The 6,457-nt window shown below is 39.3% G+C and overlaps 1 long non-coding RNA gene across 1 annotated transcript; it reads left to right on the top strand.

Moving 5' to 3' along the window:
* Positions 1-894: 894 nt before the first annotated feature.
* On the top strand, positions 895-2,483 carry LOC113639125. Its single transcript, XR_007144252.1, has 4 exons — positions 895-956; positions 1,397-1,513; positions 1,962-2,010; positions 2,474-2,483. It is a non-coding gene; the product is annotated as an uncharacterized LOC113639125 (long non-coding RNA).
* The last annotated feature ends 3,974 nt before the right edge of the window (positions 2,484-6,457 follow it).

Raw genomic sequence — 6,457 nt, 5'->3', positions numbered from 1 at the left:
CACACCATTGTAGCAGTGTTTCATGCAGTAGGCTATAAGGTAAGGTAATATATATATATATATATATATATATATATATATATATATATATATATATATATATATATATATATATATATACACACACACACAGTATATGTTTATACTCACATATACACATACACACACATGCACACACACACACACCATTGTAGCAGTGTTACATGCAGTAGGTTATAAGGTAAGTAGTGATTGTTCATTTGAAGTTTAAGCAAGTGGAAGAATGTAAGTAATAAATTTACACCTACTAGCACTGTGTATTATATTGTGGAAAAAGTAAATTATCTTAATATCAAAACCTTAAATTTTCTGTGGACTTAATGATAAATACATGTCTGACTGTTGGAATGAACAAAAAAAAACTAGAAAATCACATTCATGACGATTTATGGTGATTTTATTTCTTTGCCTACATTGACACTGATACATTAAGAGGGGGGGGGGGGGTACCAAGATGGTGCATTCGTTCCAATGAACTGCCGTAGCCATGGCAACATCTAGTGTATATATCTATGGAGGAATGCCCTAATAAATTAAACTCCATTCCGCATTTTACCTACAGCATTGACCATGCACCTGCTTCCTGAAATCCATGGCCGTCGGAACGTGTGTGTGTGTGTGTGTGTGTGTGTGTGTGTGTGTGTCTGCGTCACTGCCCTTCCCCCCTCTGCAGTACAAACTGTAATGAAAGTGAAAGTCGAACTGTACAAACTGTAGTGAAAGTGAATGTACACAGGTTGTTTTATAACTTGATAGCGTGACTATTTCCTGTAAGTGAACTCTGTGCTGATTCAGGGTTTAATTTAACACACCGATGTTGGAGTGAAGTAAACGTGTGTCCTGCTGTAATCTGGAGAAGGAGACATGACCTCCAACATGAGTGTGTCTGGGAAACAGGACTTAAAGAAAGACGAGAGGTGACTTACTTTTACATTCACCAGTAATAAATACACACCGTCTCATGGGAACACATCTGTATCTCTAAACACTCACTAGTTAACACAGGAACTCAACTTTAAGGTGTTTAATAGCAGTGAATATATCACTGATCTGATCTAAGAACAGTTTAGACAAATCATTGACTGAGAGAAGAGTAAAAAGGACGGTGTAATGTGGAGCATAAGAGCAGCAGAGCTTTGTGTCAGTGAACTCTACAGGCTTTAAGACCCAGCTGAGTCAGTTAGCTGTGATTGGGACTCCTGATATCAGTGTAATTCCTGACTTATGAAGCCTGTCTCCTGTTTGAATAAGTGTACAGACTGGATCTGAATTAAAAAGATGGAATTATTGGTGTTTAATGATGAACACATTGTTTAACAGTGCTGAGTATTAATTATTGCTGATATTTCTGTTCTAGAATGATGGAGGGAAAGAGATCAGACTCACCAGAACCCAGCTGTGTGTCCATGAAGAGTGACGCGTCAATGGGACGTCCAATTGACTTCAAAACCAGAGACAGTTCTACTGATGTGAGGTCAGTATAGTGAGGTGTTTTACAGCAGTGTTCCACCTGATCAAACTCACTCGTCTCATTATGAAGCCCTTCATGAGCTTTATCAGGTGTTGAAGCAGTAAAACACTAAACTGTGCAGTGCTGCAGCTCTCGGACTGGCAGTGAGGAAAAGTGCTTTAAGAGTTCAGTTCAGTCTGCAGTCCCTGAGCTGGAGGGTCTGTGGTGCTACAGAAGAACATTTACACCTGGGACATTAATGACTATATAAAGATTTTATTCATTCATTCAAACAATTTTCATTCAAAGACATTTGTTTCTAAACATGTTGGTGTCAGTTAGGAAATCCTGAAATCAGTGTATTGTGTTAAGAGGATAGTGTTAAATATCTGTGTGTGTTTATTAGTGTGTGATTTGTGCAGCTATGAAAACATATAGTCCATATTACATGATGGGTTTTGTTTGTTCACAGACCACAAAAATCAAACATCAGCACAAAACAGCTGGACTCTATATTCAAGGTGTGTGTGTTGTGTTTAAAGTGTGTAATATGTGTGTTGTGTTTAAAGTGTGTAGTGTGTGTGTTGTGTGTAAAGTGTGCATTGTGTGTAAAGTGTGTAATGTGTGTGTTGTGTGTAAAGTGTGTAATGTGTGTTGTGTTTAAAGTGTGTAGTGTGTGTGTTTAAAGTGTGTAATGTGTGTGTTGTGTGTAATGTGTGTTGTGTGTTTTGTGTTTAAAGTGTGTAATGTGTGTGTTGTGTTTAAAGTGTGTGTTGTGTTTAAAGTGTGTAATGTGTGTGTTGTGTGTAATGTGTGTGTTGTGATTCCTTGTCATGTCTTGATGTGCAGCAGCATTATGAGTAATCAGTGGTATGAGTTTTAAATGTGATAATAAAAAAAGACTTTTATTCTTGTGATAAAATAAAAGTCTCTCTCACTGTAACATGATAATATTTAGATCTGTTCCTGTGTGTTTCTAACCAGGAGCTGGAACACAAAGTCATCACTCTGATAAAGAATGAGCTGAAGAGGTTTAGGAAGCTCCTGAGTCCAGATTACCCAGCATGCACTGAGAGGGAGGTGGAGGATGAGGAGGATCTGCACAGTGTCAGAGACGGAGCGCTGAAGATCACACTGCACGTCCTGAAGAACATGAACCACACAGATCTCGCTAACACACTGCACAACAGTAAGAGCTCTGAGTCATGACTTTATTCCATCAGCTTCACTTTAGAGAGAGGAAATAGTTTTAGATATGAAGACTTTTAGTTTTACATTTAATTTTAATATCATGTTGTATCTGTTCATGGTCCAGCTTCAATAATATTTAGTCCATCAGTCAGGAATTAATAGCAGCGTTTGTACGATTTTGCATTATAACTATTTATTACTAAACTAGTTATTACTTTGTTTATTAGAACTCGTCTCTGTGTATCAGACAAAGTTGAAGTCAAAACTGAGAGAGAAGTTTAAAAGAATTAATGAAGGAATCTCACAGCATGGAAGCTCAGCACTTCTGAATGAGATCTACACTGAGCTCTACATCACAGAGGGTTGGAGTGGAGACGTCAATAATGAACATGAGGTGAGACAGATTGAGGCAGCGTCCAGGAGACCAGCAACACAGGAGAAACCCATCAAATGTAATGAGATCTTTAAAGACAAGTCCATCAGAACTGTGCTGACTAAAGGAGTTGCTGGAATTGGAAAAACAGTCTCTGTGCAGAAGTTCATTCTGGACTGGGCTGAAGGAGAAGTAAATCAGGACGTCACCTTCATGTTCCCACTTCCCTTTAGAGAGCTGAATCTGATGAAGAAACAAAATCTCAGTCTGATGAAACTTCTTCATCACTTTTTCCCAGAAATAAGAGAACTAGAATCAATAAACTGTGACTCCTACAAAGTGGTGTTGATCTTTGATGGTCTGGATGAGTGTCGACTTCCTCTAAATTTCCAGCAGAATGAGAGATTGTGTGATGTGACAGCGTCAGCCTCAGTGGATGTGCTGCTGACGAACCTCATCAAGGGGAATCTGCTTCCCTCTGCTCTCCTCTGGATAACCACAAGACCAGGAGCAGCCAATCAGATCCCTCCTGAGTGTGTAGACCAGGTAACAGAGGTACGAGGCTTCAGTGATCCTCAGAAAGAGGAGTATTTCAGGAAGAGGATCAGTGATCAGAGCCTGGCTGATAACATCATCACTCACCTGAAGTCTTCAAGAAGCCTCTACATCATGTGTCACATCCCAGTCTTCTGCTGGATCTCTTCCACTGTTCTAGAGAGAATGTTGGGTGGAGCAGAGGGTGGAGAGATCCCCAAGACTCTGACTCAAATGTACACACACTTCCTGATCTTTCAGATCAAACACAAGGACCAAAAGTACCATCAGAAATGTGACCGTGATCCTCAGCAGACCAGAGAGAGTATCATGGCACTGGGAAAACTGGCTTTCCACCAGCTGGAGAAAGGAAACCTGATCTTCTATGAGGAAGACCTGAGAGAGTGTGGCATTGATGTCAGAGAAGTGTCAGTGTACTCAGGTGTGTGTACCCAGATCTTCAGAGAGGAGTTTGGGCTTCACCTGGGGAAGGTGTTCAGCTTCGTACATCTGAGTGTTCAGGAGTTTCTGGCTGCTTTATATGTATTTATCTGCTATATTTTAACAAAGACAAATGTGCTTGTGGGGAAAGGCACTGGACTTTTTAATTTCTTCAGAAACCCAAACATGTCTGATCTCCTCAGGAGAGCAGTGGACAAGGCCTTACAGCGTGAGAATGGACACCTGGACCTGTTCCTCCGCTTCCTTCTGTGTCTCTCACTGGACACCAATCAAACTCTTTTACGAGACTTAATGCCACAGACAGGAAGCAGATCTCACAACAAACAGGAAACAGTGGAGTACATCAAGGAGAAGATCAGGAAGAATCCATCTCCAGAGAAATCCATCAATCTGTTCCACTGTCTGAATGAACTGAATGATGATTCTCTAGTGCAGGAAGTACAAACTTACCTGAACAGAGGAGGTGACAGTCGTCTCAGAGGAACCAGACTCTCTCCTGCTCAGTGGTCAGCTCTGGTGTTTGTGTTACTGACCTCAGAACAGGAGCTGGATGAGTTTAATTTGAGGGAATATGATCCATCACATGAAGGTCTTCTGAAGCTGCTGCCAGTGGTCAAAGCCTCCAGAGAAGCTGTGTGAGTATTTTTATTTATAACTGTATTACTGCATGGTTTATTATTTTAATGTAACACTGAACTGCACTGTTTGGATTAATGTGTGTTAATAGTTCCTCTAATCATCTTTACACAAACCTCTGGTACTTTTACAGAAGATTGTGTCACTTTTTACACTAACATGTTATATCTGAACTGAGGGCTGGGCCACATGGACAACATCTTATAACATCATATGAGGCATTTTATAGCTTTTATATATGAATCATGAAAAATTAAGTGTTCTCTAAAATGTATGTAAAAATATCTCTACAAAATAACTGCATGCATTTAAGAACTAAAGACATTTCTGAACTAAACACCAGTGAAAGACTTTTTCTGTTCTGTTTATATTGAAAGTGACATTTAACAAAACTCTCACAGATGAGAAAAACATCAGACTGACAAAATGGGATCAATATGGATAGAAAATATAAAAAGTAAATATTAAAACACTCTAATGTCCTTCAAGTATGTCTTTATGTTGAAGTTCCTCATCTTTTGTTGTGTGTGACACAGTGTTGTGGGGAGATTCACTCTGTCATGGCTTTTTTACTCAAGTGTTCTTTCTAATAAAAATAAAACATAAAGCTTTCAAAAACTTTAACCCAATACGAAGGAAAAACAAAAGTCTCCTTCAGTCTGCACTACTGCTAAACTTTACCAAGGACTGAGCTCGTGGTCAATAAAACATCAACCATCATTTTGGACCTGGACACATTGGACAGACGAAGTGGGAAAATGTTCAGCTTTATCTTCTTATTATGTTAGAAACAAGCTAGGCAGCGAACTCAGATGTGTGATGAAGATTTTCTTTCTCTAACACTGACCTGTTTGTAGAGGATGGAGTTTAAATGTGACTTTTTATATGAAGACTTTTATTTTGATGGGGTTCTTTGTTCTTTGCTTATCAAGTGTACAAGCAGGTAAAAAGAGAGAGGATGAATAATGTGTCACAGGTGAGTGTAGTGTCGTGACCACTGTTATTAAAAAGTCCTGTTTTGTTCTACTTGGAGCTCGACAAAGACACCAAACTGTTAATGACCACATTCTTGTTCTTGGCTCGTGATTGTTGTTAATCTGTTGTGGTTGAATTATAGACAGTTTTTTGTCTGGTTCACTGCATCAGAAGATGGTGGATGTGGTAAAAACAGACGGTGAACACAAAGACGGTTGCACGTGACGGTCGGTCAGGTTTATCACCGTTACTGTTGAAGAGACGTCAGGTTTCGTTCTGTGGAACCTTTCTGTGGATTTTGGAGACATTAAGCTGTGGACTGTGTTTGTATTTATAAGCAGCTGTAGTGAAGCTATATTTCTGTTGTACAACATTAATAACAGACTGGTTTTGTTCTCTGTTCATCATTATGTACTGATAAAATATTACACATTGGTACACTACATTCTACCAGGTCACTTATAGCCCCCTGAAGCCCACCTACACAAATCCTTTAGTGTAACACACAGTAGTGTTGTGTTAGATTTGTACCTACAAGGTGGGTTAGATTTCCTGCTATGTGTATAGTCAGTGTTTTAGATTGAACAAACGAATGTCTGTATGTTGATCCATCTAAAGCTAATACTTGTGTATATACAGTGTCACTCATTTAAAGGTAAGAAGTTGGACTTTGTTTATTTCTGATGCTGTGTGCAGTCGTGCTGATGTGACGTCACTCTGTAAACAGGGAAGGAGCTCAGATTTGAGAAGAAAACCCCACGTTCACTTCTCAGTTGTGGAGGCATGAAAGACATGAT

Source organism: Tachysurus fulvidraco, chromosome 10, assembly GCF_022655615.1.
Source record: "Tachysurus fulvidraco isolate hzauxx_2018 chromosome 10, HZAU_PFXX_2.0, whole genome shotgun sequence".
NCBI lineage: Eukaryota > Metazoa > Chordata > Actinopteri > Siluriformes > Bagridae > Tachysurus > Tachysurus fulvidraco.
This window is presented reverse-complemented; position numbering and strand designations above follow the sequence as displayed.